This window comes from Schistocerca gregaria, chromosome 7, assembly GCF_023897955.1.
Source record: "Schistocerca gregaria isolate iqSchGreg1 chromosome 7, iqSchGreg1.2, whole genome shotgun sequence".
Taxonomy (NCBI): Eukaryota; Metazoa; Arthropoda; class Insecta; order Orthoptera; family Acrididae; genus Schistocerca; species Schistocerca gregaria.
Window position 1 is genome coordinate 36,274,902 of NC_064926.1, and position 18,829 is coordinate 36,293,730.

Here is an 18,829-nt window from a genome sequence, read left to right on the forward strand (position 1 = left end):
GAATAGTTGTTCTACCGTATGCTACAATCCTTCCATCTGTGCTTCAGCTGTAGCCAACGACATTCTACTATATTCTTTAACCCGGCACAGCAGAGATTACCAGGAGCAGATATCACATTCTGTGGACATCGATTGAGGCACAGGAAGGAAAGTGTTTGGTAACTGGGAACAGTTTCTATTTCTTTAAGTATACCAAGGTCTGTACACAGAGAAGAACTACCAATAAAATGGGAGGAAGTACTTCTGACTTGTTATACGTAAATCCTAGAAGCACAGGAGAGGTTGTACGAGGTCCATAATTAAAGAATTTGTTGCTAGCGCACTGGAGCTGATGTAATTTCGATGTATTGCTCACGCGCTGCCTGCGATATGTAAGCTAGAAGAGAATCTGAGACCAAAGAGCAGTATTGACTGCAGTAAGAACTGTGTGTTAGTAGGAGTAAGTTGTTGCTAGCGAGCAGTCGTGTCTGGTGTATCGTGATCGCTAGGCTGGTCGTGTGCAGCGATGCGGAGCCTGAGCGTTGTAGAATAAGGTAAAAGTAGCCTCGCGCATATGTAGTATTGTTACATCAAGTCCCATGTAAATGTTTTTAAAAAAATCTGTTAATAATAATCTTTCTCATAAAAAGTTACTTTTGACATTCATCTCAATTTAAAGAATTCACTAATTTCTCCAATCTTTGGCAATCCCGATTATTGAAAAGAAAAATCAGTTCTTTTCTTTTATATAAGACAAATCTATCGGCCAGCATTGCACTTAGCTGCGCCAGGAAAAATTTCTTATAGGAGCAGATGTATACGCGTTATCCGGCGACCTAATTAAGATAAGATTTTTCAGTTAATTGAGAATGATGTATCAGGGCCATGACGCAGCATTGCTGACGTCCAAAATTTACCAGGTTAAATTGACTATCAGTTATTGAAAGATTATAAGTGACCCACTTTTTTTTTATTGAGAGATTAGTCACGTGTTTATTATTGATAGGTTACGCAATTTATTTTGTGGGGTGTTACACTGAATGTGAACGACATAATTATATTGTTTTACTGTTGAGAGGTTTAGGAATTTTTCTGTTTTGAGGTTACACTAAATGAGAATATTATTCATATTATTTTATTTTGTGGGGAGGTTACACTTGTCGACAACCGGCCAGGATCGTATTTTTGTGAATTTCTGAGAAGTAGTCAGCTATATATCTGCTCTTATTTACTTAATATTAAAAGTAGTTAGCATCTGGTGCAACGCATTTACTAATTTGTCACTTTTTCTTTCACAGGTCATCGGCAATTTATTGCTCTTAGTTGTAACTGTATTTGTTCCATTTTTGCTTTGTCTTTGTTTGATTTTGTGCTTAACTTTGAGTTGTGAAAATGCCGCGAAAAACTGCTAACAGTACATCGCGAGTCGTAACGGGTGAAAAAGCCGACTTTAATAATTTGACTGATAATACTAGGGACACTCAGTGTCTCGATGATAATCCTCCAGTTACAGACAATCAGTGCGTACCGACCACCAGTAATGATTCTAATCTAAATGATGAACAAACAAATTCAATTGTGTCCAATGTAAATTTAACGACAATCGATGACGCGGCACTTTCCGTTACAATGAACGCTGTGCAGTTTGAGACGCCTGATTTGCAAAATTTACGTAGCGAACAGATAATTGTTTGTAACGAAGGTGAACAACAGACACAAAACACGTCGGATTTATTTGATTCCGCTCTAGTGGCCAACAGTGCACATCCGATTAGCGAACCTTTTCGTGAATCAGGCAATGACCAAATGGTTATTCAAAACGTGTCACATGCAGATACACCATCACACATCATAGAAAATAGAGTCGCTACTGTTGGCATGGATCAAGTTATGGCAGTATTGGTACAACTTGATGAAAAACTCACAGTCGAATGAAAAACAAGACAACAATTACAAACAATTTAATGAAAATCTCAAACAGATTAACGAAAAACTTGACACCTCTACTGAACAGCTTACTGAACGGATTACAGCCGTTGCCGAGCAGTGTAATGAAACTAAAAAACAGCTACGTGAGGAAATTAAGGCTAGTGCTAGGAAAAGTAGTGAAGAAATTAGATCCGTTGCACAAGAAATATGTAATACACATGCAGCCACAACCAAATTACTTAGAGATGAAATTAGTGCAGTCGCTAAACAATGTTCTGAAAACGCAACACAGTTACGCGACGAGTTTAAATTAATGTCATCAGAACTTTCACGCACACTGGATGCGAAAGTAGACACAAAATTCGAACAATAGAACAGCCTAATTGACGAACGTTTTAATCACCACCTAAAAAACAGTGAAACGAGTTACCGTAAATTCATACAGGAACAAAACAAAGTAAAGAAACAAGTCATGGATACAATTATTGCACAGACAGGAAGATAAGCGTAAAATGTTTACGAAGGCGAAAACATACGCAGACAACAATATTGCAACAGTATCAAACGAAATCAAACAGTTGAACACCGAATTGCATGATGAAATCTCCGATCTGAAAACAAAAACAGACACACACACAGTAGACTTTCAGACAGTGACCAACAGAATTGAACAATTAGAATTAATGCAGGATCCCGATGCCATTAAAGCAGACGTTAAGAAATTGAACAAAACTACCCGAAAAATCCAAAAACAAATTAATGCTTGTGACACTAAAAATGATGATCAGGTTAAAGCATTGACTGAAAAATTTGATGAATTCGCCAGTCGTATTCCAAAATTTACAGCAGACGATTAGTGAGATAGGTTCGTCCAATAATACATTACGTAGAAAATTGTCATCTTTACAGCAAGAAGTGACAGAGATGAAAAATGTTACAGCCTCAAACACGACACAGCATACGCCACATTCCGAACATTTGCCACACTCACACAGCCAGTGTAATTTAGGTAATTTACAGAGAGTACGTGACTTGGATTCCGAGCAGACACAGATAAACGGATTATCATACAATCCTGAACCAGTTCACACATTCAGAGACGATAACGTTGATTATAAGCAATTTTAATCCGTGCAAAAATCTAAGGTATTTAAAAATGACAGAACAAAAATACATCCTTTGGACTGGATACGACAATTTGCTTTTGTATTTTCATCAGCTTGGCGTGTAATGCAGAAACTAGAATTGGCCTGGATACAACAATTTGCATTTAAATTCTCACCGACATTACCTGTAATACGGAAACTAAAATTTATTTGCAGCGCGTAAGAGACCTCACCTCAATGAATATGTGCCGTAGCGTGCACAGGGCCCCGAGCCGTAGTAGTGCTACACTCCTGGAAATTGAAATAAGAACACCGTGAATTCATTGTCCCAGGAAGGGGAAACTTTATTGACACATTCCTGGGGTCAGATACATCACATTATCACACTGACAGAACCACAGGCACATAAACACAGGCAACAGAGCATGCACAATGTCGGCACTAATACAGTGTATATCCACCTTTCGCAGCAATGCAGGCTGCTATTCTCCCATGGAGACTATCGTAGAGATGCTGGATGTAGTCCTGTGGAACGGCTTGCCATTCCATTTCCACCTGGCGCCTCAGTTGGACCAGCGTTCGTGCTGGACGTGCAGACCGCGTGAGACGACGCTTCATCCAGTCCCAAACATGCTCAATAGGGGACAGATCCGGAGATCTTGCTGGCCAGGGTAGTTGACTTACACCTTCTAGAGAACGTTGGGTGGCACGGGGTACATGCGGACGTGCATTGTCCTGTTGGAACAGCAAGTTCCCTTGCCGGTCTAGGAATGGTAGAACGATGGGTTCGATGACGGTTTGGATGAACCGTGCATTATTCAGTGTCCCCTCGACGATCACCAGAGGTGTACGGCCAGTGTAGGAGATCGCTCCCCACACCATGATGCCGGGTGTTGGCCCTGTGTGCCTGGGTCGTATGCAGTCCTGATTGTGGCGCTCACCTGCACGGCGCCAAACACGCATACGACCATCATTGGCACCAAGGTAGAAGCGACTCTCGTCGCTGAAGACGACACGTCTCCATTCGTCCCTCCATTCACGCCTGTCGCGACACCACTGGAGGCGGGCTGCACGATGTTGGGGCGTGAGCGGAAGACGACGTAACGGTGTGCGGGACCGTAGCCCAGCTTCATGGAGACGGTTGCGAATGGTCCTCGTCGATACCCCAGGAGCAACAGTGTCCCTAATTTGCTGGGAAGTGTCGGTGCGGTCCCCTACGGCACTGCGTAGGATCCTACGGTCTTGGCGTGCATCTGTGCGTCGCTGCTGTCCGGTCCCAGGTCGACGGGCACGTGCACCTTCCGCCGACCACTGGCGACAACATCGATATACTGTGGAGTCCTCACGCCCCACGTGTTGAGCAATTTGGCGGTACGTCCACCCGGCCTCCCGCATGCACACTATATGCCCTCGCTCAAAGTCCGTCAACTGCACATAGGGTTCACGTCCACGCTGTCGCGGCATGCTACCAGTGTTAAAGACTGCGATGGAGCTCCGTATGCCACGGCAAACTGGCTGACACTGACGGCGGCGGTGCACAAATGCTGCGCAGCTAGCGCCATTCGACGGTCAACACCGCGGTTCCTGGTGTGTCCGCTGTGCCGTGAATGTGATCACTGCTTGTACAGCCCTCTCGCAGTATCCGGAGCAAATATGGTGGGTCTGACACACCGGTGTCAATGCGTTCTTTTTTCCATTTCCACGAGTGTATTTCATCTTAAGCTTTCTGCAATGCTGCCTTCTCTTTTATTATCCTTTATATCTATCAAAACAGCTCTTCAACTATCGATCTATCTAGGATTAAGAGTGAGTAAAGACAACCTGATACCCCGAGTTTTACCTGAAAGTGACAGTCATCATTATACGTTCCAGAAATGACAACCACGAGAACTTTAATACCAGAGAAAAGTTTAATCATCAGTATGTACAAAATTTTCAGCTATCGCAAACACATTTTGGGAACAATAGAGGGTTTCCACCGCAACAGCATCAAAAGCAGCCGGTTAGCATACCTAACCAACAATGTAGTCTGCAAGGTCAACCAAGCTTTAATGTTTCGCCGCCTATTGCGTCGGCTCCACCAAATAGTAACGCACAGCAACAAGGAAATCACTATGTACAGAAAACACACCATTTCAACTCATATCGCAATGCGCCGTATAGCAATGATTATTATAACAGACGTAAAAGTAATGAGCATAGTTTTCAGCGTAACAGTCGGTCTTACCAGCAGCAGAATCATCCGCAACAACAGATTATCATGAATGAACCAGATAGTAGGTATCATCCCGAACCTAATGCGTCAGGACGAAATAGCAGAATAGTACAAATAGTTGAAATGCCACAGCATCCTCCCGCAAATAACAGCACGTCAGAAAGAATTTGACTAGATACAGTACAGGTTGCATCTTCCAACAACGTAAGCACTACTTTTGACACGCAGAATGTTATTCACGAGAGTGTTATTACTTTTGACGACATCCGAGATACTCTTTTGCAGGAAAAATCGGTTATTCAAAAAACCATTTCCCGCCCTGTCATTGAAGTAAAGATTGGATCATCCACATTTTCAGCAGTAATCGATTCTGGATCACCTATGTCAGTTATAAATGAGGAAACTTTCAATGAATGTAACGAAGAGAATACTTATCCTACGTTACCATTAGGTAAAATTAAAGTAAAAGGAGCAGTATCTGGTAAAGGAGTAGATGTAAAATTACAGACACACTTATCATTTTATATTGCAGGTCATACGTTCCACTCAAATTTTTGGATTGTTCCCTTATTGACAACAGACTTTATTTTAGGTACGAATTTTTTGGTACTACACGACGCAGTTATTGACTTTCAAAATTCCTATTAAATGTTAAAGGATGAAAATGTACAACTGGCATTAGATTTTCAGCACTCTTTATCTGCAGAAGAACAAACAATCGGACAGAGGTCATTTCTGCATCACGTAACATAGACTGTCATTCCACATTGTTCACAGATACGTATGTTCACAACTACAATACACCAGACGAAGCCGACTATAACGTTATACAAATGATTTCGGATAAGGTTAAACAGAGCAGTGCAAATACAGACGACGAACGTACGCAACTACGCAAAATTCTTTTACAGCAAGCTCCAGTTTTTGACAACATCTCTGGTACTATGTCCTGTTTCATGTATGAATCTCAAGTTATACAGCATGACACATTTAAAGCTAAACATTATCCCATTCCGCATATTCACAGAGAACAGGTTAAGAAAGAATTGCAAGCTATGCTTGACCAAGGTATTATTGAACCAGCAGTTAGTCCGTACATAAACTCGCTCCATATTATTAAGAAAAAGGATGGATCACTTCGGCTCGTACTTGATTCGCGTCACACCAATGACATTATTATTAATGAAACAGATCGCCCTCAAACACTTGAAGAACTTCTACAGAAATTTCATGGTACTGCTGTTTATTCCACATTAGATTTGAGATCGGGATTTTGGCAAATTCAGCTCCACCCGAACTGCAGAAAGTACACAGCATTTCTCTGTTTTGGTGACTGCTATCAGTTTTGCAAATTACCGTTGGGTTTAACAATTTCTTAAGCAGCATTTATTCGCGGTTTGAATAGTATACTTCCGACAGAATCACAACGTATGTAGACGACATTCTTATTGCAGAACCTAACTGGTTTGAACACAATTTGATTCTGGAACAACTGTTGCCAACTTTTCGTGCACGGGGACTGAAAATTAATCTTAGCAAATCACACTTTGGCAAAACTTCTATAAAATTTCTGGGACATGTAATTTCAGCAGAAGGCATTGCGCCTGACCCGGAAAAACTTCAAGCTTTACGTGACATTACTGTTCCAACGACGAAGAAACAACTACGCAGCTTTCTGGGTTTAATTAACCTTTTCCGTAAATTTATTCATTACTGTGCTTTAGACACCCCTAGATTGTGCCAACTGACGGGTAAAAACACTATTTGGTCCTGGGATAGCCAAGTGCAGTCAGAATTTGTCAATCTAAAACAAGCTTTGTTGAACGCACCACTTTTATCACACCCAGATCTCACTAGAAATTTTTCCATTGCCACCGACAGTTCTAACACAGCTTTAGGCGTACACTTTTTCAGGAAATTGAAGAAGACGGTAATACAGTAATTAAAAACATCGCCTTTGCAAGTCGCATTTTGTCACCTGCTGAACGCAATTATTCTGTTACAGAACCTGAAACATTATGTGTTGTATGGGCATTTACCCGATTTAGGCATTTTCTTTATGGAAGACATACTACCGTTTACACAGACCACAGAGCTATCCAGTTTTTACTTTCCGCTAAATTTACACATGACAGATTAAGCAGAAGGAAACTTTATTTACAGGAATTTAATTTTACAATTGTTCACATTCCCGGTACACAAAATATTGTAGCAGACGCACTATCCCGTTCTCTCTGCCACAATCAGCAAGACATAGCAACCAACTTCTGCCAAGCAAATTCTAGCGTCATGTATATTCAACATGTCGCATTTGAAAATTTCATTTCATCGTCATTACGAGATATAGCACAAGAGAAGAGTAAAGACAACGTATAGAAAGAAATTAAACACCTTTGACAAGATAAGAATAACGTTACCATTAAAAACCATTACAAGGTACGCAATAACATTCTGTTTCGCCGCTCTCACCCTGACAGCAACAACTGATTATTATGTATTCCTGACGAACTTGTTAACAAATTAATTTGGTATACTCATTTAAGTTACGCACATTAAGGAGCCAGAAAATGTTTTCTTATACTGAGACAACACTGTTATTTTGCCAACATGGAGAAACGTATTCGACGAGTTTTAGCGTCATGTAAAATCTACCAGAAAGCTAAATCAGACACGACTTCACATATTCCTCCGTTACATCCCACTGTACCTGTTAAATTGAGACACATGGCCGCTGAAGACATTTTTGGACTGATTCCCAGAACTAATGGAGGTTTTTGCTACATCTTTGTCGCTGTTGAATTCACTTCGTTATTTGTTACCTTCACTCCGTTGCGCAAAGCTACTGCTAAATCTATTTCGAATGCATTTGTAAAACTTTTTTATTTCATGTAGGCCATGTATTGAAAGTAATTTCCGACAGTGGACCACAATTTCGATCTGCGATATGGACACGTATGTTACGAGCTAGAGACATTTCTCCGATCTATATATCCAAGTATCACGCTTCTTCGAACCCTTGTGAACGACTGATGAAAGAAATTGGTAAATTATGTAGAATATACTGCCATAAAAGACATATTGATTGTGATACACACATACTCTCATTCCAGGATGTAATTAACTCCATACCAAATTAATCTACTATGCTATCTCCGACTGTTATGTTGAAAAATGTTGAACCACCTAACAAAATCTAAGAATTAGTATCCTTTCCTACATCTCGTCGACTACGCCACCATGAAATAATTGAGATTGCGCTCAACAACATCAAACGTGCCGCAGAGCGCCGTAGAAAACAGCAAAAACAGGTTTGTACACGCCGTGACTTCCACATTGGACAAAAGATATTAGTACGTACACACTATTTATCCAACAGAGGAAAGAGTAGATGCAGTAAGTTTGAACTTCTATACGCAGGTCCATACAGAATTCGCAGCATTCCTCATCCCAATGTGGTACATTTTGAAACTTTGAGAACCAGAAAAAGCAAAGGCAATCACCGTGTCTCCAATATTAAACCGTTTATTGAGTGAACATACTTAATGATTTATCACATTTTAATGCCTTATCCAGTTATTGAGATGAACACTTACTGATGATTATCATATTTTTTCCTGGCAAGTGCCCGGCAAGGTAAGGTTAGCAGGTCGCTTTTCTTGTCGTTATATATCAGACCGTGCACGTTTTCGATTTTTTGTGTATGTATGATTGTTTTCCTATCGAAAGTAGAATTTTTGTCTGTATGCACTATGAAATGTTTAAGATGTAACAAACACCAGTTGACATTGACATTTTGCATTATGATATCTCAACATCTTGACTATTTTACATTTTTGGTACTACATTATGATACTGTGTGTAAATTTTTACACTTAAAAACTATCTATGTTTTTGACCTAATATGTTTTCTGTCATGCTATGCTGTATGCTTAATTATTTTACTAGAAACAAGTTTTTATTTGATGGGTATATGTATTAAATGCAAGATATTAATCCTTATTCATCATTTTTCAGAGAGCAATGCTGTGTAAAAGAAATGAATTAAACAACCACAGTGGTTTACTATGAAATGGAAATTTTACCATCAGAATGAAGGAAATAAAATGCAATATATTGTCATGAAGAGTAAATGGATCAGAATTAACAAGCATTAACCAGAATATACTGTACACATTGTACGATAGCAGTCTTGACTAACTATTATATATGAAGAATATGCTAATATGAATAATGAAGTTTTTCTTTGCAGATGATGATAATGATGAAGTTTATATATTTACTGTTAGTTAAGAAATGCTATATAGTTATTTAAGTATTTGTTGAGTTCCTTTTGACAGTATGTCTTATGTCGCATAGTATAATGACTGAATGTTTTGGAAAAGACAGCTAGAGTACATACATATAAAGTACACGTTTCATTACCTGTTAATTCGAAGTTCACTATTTTTCAGCATAATATGCATTTCTTCTTTCAGCTCAATAATCCTTTTTTGTATTTTTTCCAGGAGAAGCTTTTCGTGACAACATGCTATAAGTAGTTAGTTATGGAACCTGTTCTAGTACTTGCATTTTTTTTACCCAGTTGTGTCTATCATTTATGAATGTGATTACATATACTGTACTTGTTTCATAACCTTGCTACAGCTGACTCATGACAAATGACGTTAATAATCCTTATTTCCAGCAATAAGTCAAAAGCAAATATTTTCATGCCCCAGCAATTAATTACCGATCCCAGTGCAATGCATTGCTCGAAAAAAAAATTATTACGAGTCCCAACTATTAACAATATACAACTAAATAATGCTACCAGTTTAAGATATATTTTTAGTCCTAAAGATAATGCAAATTTTCTATGTATTGATTCCATTATGTCTATGTATTATTGGACTACCGACCTTGAGTAATAGTTCCGATGTCTTACATTTTAAATATGTCTTACGTCACTTACGTGATATCATATATAAACACCAGTAGCTTGATGCTACACTTAATAGCTCCTGTTTTAAATGATGACTTGTGAATAACACTGAATAATGTTTTTTAACACTATATGAATACTTTGTAACTAGCCAATGAATGTCAATAATTCAATAGCTCCTGTTTTAAATGATGACTTGTGAATAACGCTGAATAATGTTTTCTAACACTATATGAATACTTCGTAACTGGCCATTGAATGCCACTGATTCAATCAGATGAGTTATGAATAGTGCTTTGTAATACTCAATGCTTACTACATCTTTAGTAACTAGCCAATGAGTGCCAATAATTGTTCATATCGGTTGATACACTAGTGTAACTCTATGATGACTAGCATAAGACTTACTGTGTCCTTGACCTTCTGACCAAATTACCAGTAATTACTGCAATATCCGTTTATCCTGTCCATCCTCATGATCATGGAGCACTATATTGGTTTTTGCACTAATTCTACGTTGCTGTAAGAGTATGGATTCTACAAGAATATGGTGTTGACATATCAAGCTGTCCACCACCTTGAACGATAGAGATGTTGTTATGGTCCCACTGTTTGGTGTACCTACCAAAATGATAACATTGAATATTAATACAACATTTCAGTGTCTTGGCTACACTGATAAATACTTCAGGGAAGAGAACTTCAAATTGTCTCACTTGGTGTTGTGCTTCTGTAGAAAGATATGGACTTTCAGTGCAGCTACGTGCAACCTGCTGTGCTACAACCATGATGCAATCCTTCCCATTTCTTTTGTAGCTTTTATAAAATGATGAAGACTTATACAGTGCGTTTAAATTTTTGTAAAACTGTAGAGACTTATGCAGTGACTCTGCACTTTATTTAATTTCTTAATGATTTCAGTTCATGTAAAAAAAAATGTTAAAAACATATACGGTGCATTTAAATTCTTGTAAAATGATAGACATATACAGTCCTTGGGCACTTTATTTCATTTGTTAATATGATCAGTTCATGTAAAAATGCTAAACGCGTATACAGTGCGTGTGCACTTTATGTCATTTGTTAATATATTTTGTACTCATTGCGTATATACTTCCTCATTTCTGAATATGTTTTGTACTCAGTGTGTGTGCACTTTATTTAATTTCTTAATATGTTCTGCACTTATCAATGATGTATATACTATGTGATTGTAGCCTTAGTAAACTAAATAGATTATAGAAAAATTTGTTGCTCATGCAAGACCAATTGACTCACCATCACTGCCAAATTTTCGCCCCCCAGTGGAGGGTTATGTAAGAATCCATAATTAAAGAATTTGTTGCTAGCGCACTGGAACTGATGTAATTTCGACGTATTGCTCACGCGCTGCCTGCGATATGTAAGCTAGAAGAGAATCTGAGACCAAAGAGCAGTATTGACTGCAGTAAGAACTGTGTGTTAGTAGGAGTAAGTTGTTGCTAGCGAGCTGTCGTGTCTGGTGTATCGTGATCGCTAGGCCGGTCGTGTGCAGCGATGGCGGAGCCTGAGCATTGTAGGATAAGGTAGAAGCAGCCTCACGCATATGTAGTATTGTTACATCAAGTCCCATGTAAATGTTTTTTTAAAAAAATCTGTTAATAATAAAATTTCTCATAAAAAGAAAATTTTGATATTCATCTCAATTTAAAGAATTCACAAATTTCTCCAATCCTTGGCCATCCCGATTATTGAAAAGAAAAATCAGTTCTCTCTTTTTATATAAGACAAATCTATCGTCCAGCATTGCACTTAGCTGCGCCTCGAAAATTTTGTTATAGGAGCAGATATATACGTGTTATCCGGCGACCTAATTAAGGTAAGATTTTTCAGTTTATTCAGAATGATGTATCAGGGCCATGACGCAGCATTGCTGACGTCCAAAATTTACCAGGTTAAATTGACTATCAATTCTTTAAATTGAGATGAATGTCAAAAGTTACTTTTTATGAGAAAGATTATTATTAACAGATTTTTTTAAAAACATTTGCATGGGACTTGATGTAACAATACTACATATGCGCGAGGCTGCTTTTACCTTATCCTACAACGCTCAGGCACCGCCATCGCTGCACACGATCGGCCTAGCCAACACGATACACCAGACACGACAGCTCGCTAGCAACAACTTACTCCTACTAACACACAGTTCTTACTGCAGTCAGTACTGCTCTTTGGTCTCAGATTCTCTTCTAGCTTACATATCGCAGGCAGCGCGTGAGCAATACATCGAAATTACATGAGCTCCAGTGCGTTAGCAACAAATTCTTTAATTATGGACCTCTTACAAGGTTAATCGACCAAGAACGGATGCGCTTGCTAGAATCTCTGTCATTATCTGTCTGTTAGCCCTCATTGTTGATTTGCGGAATCATCTGTCTGCTAGTCATCTGAGGCGTCTGTTTTCGTCATGACTCACCACATGAGTCTGCTAGCGAGCACCACAATCAGGCAGAAAAGTCGCTTTCTAGCAGTAATAAAAGCGTCCTTAGCTGTCTTGCCAACATTTGTAACGCATAATGAAATGGAGTCTAGGCCAAACGAATCTGAAATGTTTCATGAGAACTACTGATTAATATAGCATTAATTTGTTTTTATGTTTGTGCTTCCGTAACAGCAACTCTTTCGCTGTTGTTGCGGTTCATAGCAGACATTATACACTATGTAATCAAAAGTATCCGAACACACGCAAAAACATACGTTTTTCATATTAAGTGTATTGTGGTGCCACCTACTGCCAGGTACTCCATACCAGCGACCTCAGTAGTCATTAGACATCGTGAGAGAGCAGAATGGGTCGCTCCGCGGAACTCACAGACTTCGAACGTCGTCAGGTGTTTAGGTGTAACTTGTGTCTTTTGTCCGTACGCAAGATTTCCACACTCCTAAACATCCCTAGGTCCACTGTTTCTGATGTGATAAGGAAGTGAAAACTTGAAGGGACACGTACAGCACAAAAGCTTACAGGCCGACAGTTGGAGAGGTTTGTAATGTGTAATAGGCAGATATCTATCCACAACATCACACAGGAATACCAGACTGCAACAGTATCCACTGCAAGTACTATGACGGTTGGGCGGGAGGAGTAGAAACTTGGATTTCATGGTCGAGCGGCTGCTCATAAGCCACACATCGCTCTGGTAAATGCTAAACGACGCCTCGCTTGGTGTGAAGAACATAAACATTGTACGACTCAACAGTGGAAAAACGTTGTGTGGAGTGACGAATCACAGTACAAAGTGTGGCGATTCGATGGCAGGATGTGGGTGTTGCGAATGCCCGGTGGCCGTCATCTGCCTGCGTGTGTAGTGCCAACAGTAAAATTTGGAGGCGGTGGTGTTATGGTGTGGTCGTATTTTTCATGGAGGGGGCTTGCACCCCTTGTTGTTTTACATGGGACTACCGCAGCACACACATTGATGTTATAAGCACCTACTTGCTTCCCACTGATGATGAGCAATTCGGGGATGGCGACTGCATCTTTCAGCACGATCGAGCACCTGTTCATAATGAACGGCCTGTGGCGGAGTGGTTACACTACATAACATCCCTGTAATGGACTGGCCTGCACAGAGTCCTGACTTGATCCTATAGAACACGTTTGGAATGTTTTGGATTGCTGACTTAGTGCCATCCAAACCTCTCCTAAATGCAGCACTCCGTCAGTCCCCAAGAAACCTTCCAGCACACGATTGAATGTATGCCTGCGAGAGTGGAAGCTGTCATCGAGGATAAGGCTGGACCAACACCATACTGAATTCCAGCATCAGCGATGGAGAGCGCCAGGAACTTGTAAGTCATTATCATCCAGGTGTCACCACACTTCCCAACACCATCTGCACAATTAATTATTCTCAGAGCAGCCTATGGTAAATACGTGTCTGTGATTCAACGGACAAAGCGTCGAGTGCTATAGATGAAAACTTAAGCATCTTCAAGTAACTGTAACCCCTCGTTTCACTATCATAATACTAAGACATTTTAGTATATGTTCATGTGTCAAAAAATTGGTTTCTGACTGTACACAAACGTTGAAGCATATTATCATCTGACTCAAATCAATTTATCCCGACACTATGCAGCAGTTTCTCGATGACTTGATGAAAAGTAATGCTTCCTAATTTTCACGTGAATATTTTTAAAGCTTTTTCAATAAAACATACGTTATTAACGTTTTACATCTATTCTTAATATCTATTTATTTGGAGGTCTATAACGTTAGACGTCTCTGAATTGCAGCGTGTAAGTCGGTGGTGATGTAATTATATCAGTGAATGCGGAAAACAGTGCTGAAATCGGGATTCGAATTTGAACAGTTGGTCTCCTCCAGCATGACAAAGATAGGCCACAGACGAGTGCTGCGACGTCTACAATAATCCGACGCTCTGGATTCACTGTCTTCGATCATCCTCCTCAACAGTCTCAACTTGGCCCCAAAATTTAAAGGACACCCCCAAGGACCTCATATAGTGATGAAGGTGCCAGCAGGGGTAAGGTTATGGCTCCACCAACGACGTCAAACGTCCTGTAGTGACGGCATCAACAAACTAGTCTCTCGTTGGGAGAAATGTATCATCGTGAAGTTGAGAAATAAACACGCAGTTATGAAGAATGAATATTAGAAACGTGTGTTTGATTTAAAAACCTTAAGTTTTCACATGAAAAACTCGGTGGTACCACTTTTCAGCACGCCCTCGTAGTTCACAGAACAATTCACTCCAAGTTCAACATCAAAGGAATACAGATATTACCAGCCTGAAACTGGGTTGCAAGCGGATATTATGTGAATAAGCTGTGCGCGTTGTGCCAACCAAACGTTTATTAGCAGCAGGGGTCATACACGTTCATATTAGCGCAGGTCCACCACTGCACTGACACAAGGTTGTACCAGCCGTCATACGAACTGCCCTCACATTGAGCCAATGCGAGCTAGGCACTGGCCCTGGTGAAGTAGGGCAGCGTGTTGAGGGGGGCTGCGTAGCCGTGCAGCCAGGTGGGTCCCTGTATGACGGGGTGCTCGGGGTCCACCTCGTCCCGCCACCTGCCCTCCGGCTGACCACCTTGTGCGACACCACCGGCGCCACCAGCACGTCGTCGCCCAGCATGTACTCTGTATGTACACAGGGAAAACACACCGTCACCATACAGGGCATCCCGGTTATCTGGTGTAAACATCTCGCATAGACTCTGTTCTTACGCTCTTGATCTCATCTTTGCTGCTTGTATTTTCGCTGTCTTCTCTCCGTTTATTTATTCAAAACTAGCTCCCAAACAACAGTAATAGTAACGGGTGTTGGTTAATAGTCACTTCCAGTAGAACAGAAGGTTATTTAATTAATGCATTACCAGCGTCGTGCCTACCTTCAGGTTCCTGCGAATGAATGTTTCTATGATCAGCGTCGGAGATCACTCTTTACTTAAAAGCAATGTGATGATCACTAAGCAGACTCAACTGAAACAATTGGCCGCTGCTAAGCGAAAAGTGTTCCGGAATATTACATTACTTACATACATCTGCGTCTTTCTTAACTCATCACACTGTTTACAAAAAGTCACAACTTTTTATACATTAACTGTATATTACTCAGCATGCTAACTGTTGGTACTTCCATAGTCTACCTTTGATACAGTGGATGTCAATGACTTCAGAAGCACGTGCACTGACATCATTTAATATCTTTACATAGGAAAAATGTGGCCAAAGAACTTATATCTAAAAAGTTCATAGATGTTACATATACAGAAACAAAACAAGTTTCTACACTATGTAAATGAAGTTGTTATGTGATTATTGAACGACACTGTCATTTCTATTAGATAGGCTAATTTTCAGAAAATCGTTTTCAGCCTGACTTGGTACAAAGGGCATACAACAAAGTAATTGCATAGGAACTGCCGGTTGCATGTGTGGGATGGGATCACGGGAGACTGTTTAATTAACTTTCTCCCTGATCGCCTTCATGGACGTTCATATCTCGTATTCCTGCAAGAGGTTCTTTCGGAAATGCAGAATTATGTTCTCGCGCCTGGCCGTCGATGGATTCGATTTCAGCACGAGGGAGCCCGGCGAATTTCAGCTGCTGACCGAGGGCACGTCTGCGAGCAACCTTTGCCAGCCACTGCACTGCTCGCGGTGGGCCAGCCGCCTGGCCATCACGATCACCCGCTCTGTCCATAATCTATGTTTGCCTGTGAGAATATATGAAGGGCCTTGTGTATGAAAAACTTGTTACATCGCCGAAGGACCTGGTGGCCAGGATTGTTGCGGCAGCAAGTAACTTTGAGAGATTGCGCCATTCAACGCAGCTTCGGTGAGGAGGCAATGAATTACAGTTTATTTTTTAAAGACCAGTGGAAACGACTTGTCTGTCAGGTCTGTGAGATGTGGTGAGCTGGAGATAAATATGTGAGTGCCTTTGCTAGTTGTGTTCACCATCTGCAGACTGTCTTTAATGGTTGCGGCTAGGTGGCCATGTTGTCTCAGATTTGTTCAAAAAATGGATTTATCAAAGTTAATTACCTGGAAGGCATCCATGTGTTCTGTGCATCTTATAGTGAACAATCTTTCCGTGTAGCCTATGTAGAACTGTGGGCTATTGTCATATGAAAGTATGTAAATACCCGATTTGTTGCAACATTGGCTATTTGTCCATAATCATGTAATAATTTCATTTTCATAATCTGTAATATCTGCTATATCTCTGTATGTGTAACAGTCTGAACCTCTTAAATCTAAGCGCTTTAATCATGACCTCCGTTTCCCTATGTAAATACGTTAGATGTTGTGACTGCATTAAGTCATTGACATCTTCTGTATCACAAGCACAGCGTGGAAGTAGCAATAATTACCTTTCTGAAAATTATATAGTTAATGTGCAAAAATCGAGATATCTTTGTGAAGAATATGATGAATGAAATGTGGAAGAACATGGATGCTCCAGATGTATGTAAGTACAATAATATTTTTACTATTATAACCAGTCTTGATTTATTTATTAAGGTGACCGGTTTCGACCACTACTGTGGTCACCTTCAGACCATTGAGTAGGAACCTCTTTCTGCTAGAGAATCACTAGACAATCAATTTAATAGTAAATATTTGTAACACATTGATCACTGTCACTCCCATAATGTATTCAAAAGTAATCAATAATATTTTGTTATAATTGTCATTTATCACCTTCCATTTGTTTCAGTTAGATCTATTTAGTCAGCATCACAGTACTTATTCTTTATTTAAATAGTGATCACGAACAGTGAGCACGGAAACATATAACTGAAAGTAAACTTTTATTTTGACTTTAAGCTATTGATATTCTACTCCCTATAAAGGAACATGCGAAGTACAACTGCATACACTACCAAAAAAATCATTCAAGTAATTGTACCGCCACAGTATTATAAAATTTATCATTTGTAGTTTTGCGAACTTTTTAAACACTGTAAGTGGTTTGTTTATTGTTCCACAAAATAGTTGAAAGGTGTGCACCTTTTCGTCTGTATCTTTATTATAATAAGATATTTAAAATATGATCCTGTATAATTATTTTGCTGTTAATTACGCTTTTCGGTTGTACTGAGTATTTAGCTCGAAATGTCATAACTTTCTTCCAATGAAATAAATTTTTAAGATTCTATTCATATATCTTCAGCTTTGTCTATGTACTGCTAACTGGATGTAGTCTTCACTTTCTTATATCACCTACGAATAGTAATGCAATTGGATTGCATCATAAATCTAGTTTAATACGTGCTTAATTATACGATTTCCAGTTTTTATGGATATAGCCAATATAAATATCAACTCGACTGTCTCCAAATAACTGCTTAAACATGGTGTAAAGGCTTTAAAGCAAAGCCTATCTCCTCAGAAATTGAACTGAAAGACGAATATCGCAGGCAGTCACGAAATATGATTTCAGCGTTAAAACCGTGTCATCTCGCAAGAATGTGAGTAATGGTCTCCTACGTTTTACTGTATCCTGAGAATTGCGGAAGCTTTGAAATGTCTCCACAAAGAAAGTCGTCAGTAGCTGTGTGGCGTTTCTGAGAAAATTTAACGTATGATCTCTGTTCGTAATGAATCATCCACGTCTTTTCAAATTTTATGTTGTTTCATGAACGTGTTGGTTCTTGCAAGGAGCTTAGGTTGATGCCCAGTGGTAAGACAAATCGTGACTAAGATAATCGAAACTGGAATATAGACAGAAAACGACAAAATACGGTAGAGTGTGCCTAATAAGTGTATACACAGGAACGTGATAGGAAGCTCCCGGTCATACCTGAGTCGATGGTGAGAGTGGTGGCGTCCGTTGGGTCGACCCACCAGACGGGCCTGTTGACGGGAGTGCCGTCCTCTGCAGCCTTCTTCATCAGCTCGACGATCAGCGGTCCGTACTGAGCGTGCAGCTGCGTCAGGTTGCGGCAGATGTCCAGGGTCCGCATCGCGGTCAGCAGTTACAGTGTTACAGGAGTCAGCTACTCCGCTCAAGTGAAACTCTTTACAGTATTGAGGGATGAGTAAACAGCTCGCTCAGGATAACGATGCGGTATATATTTGGTAAAAAGCAGAAAGTGTTAGTATGAAACTACTTATCTTCAACCATATCGGAATGTGGGCTCTCCAAATTGTAGTTTAGA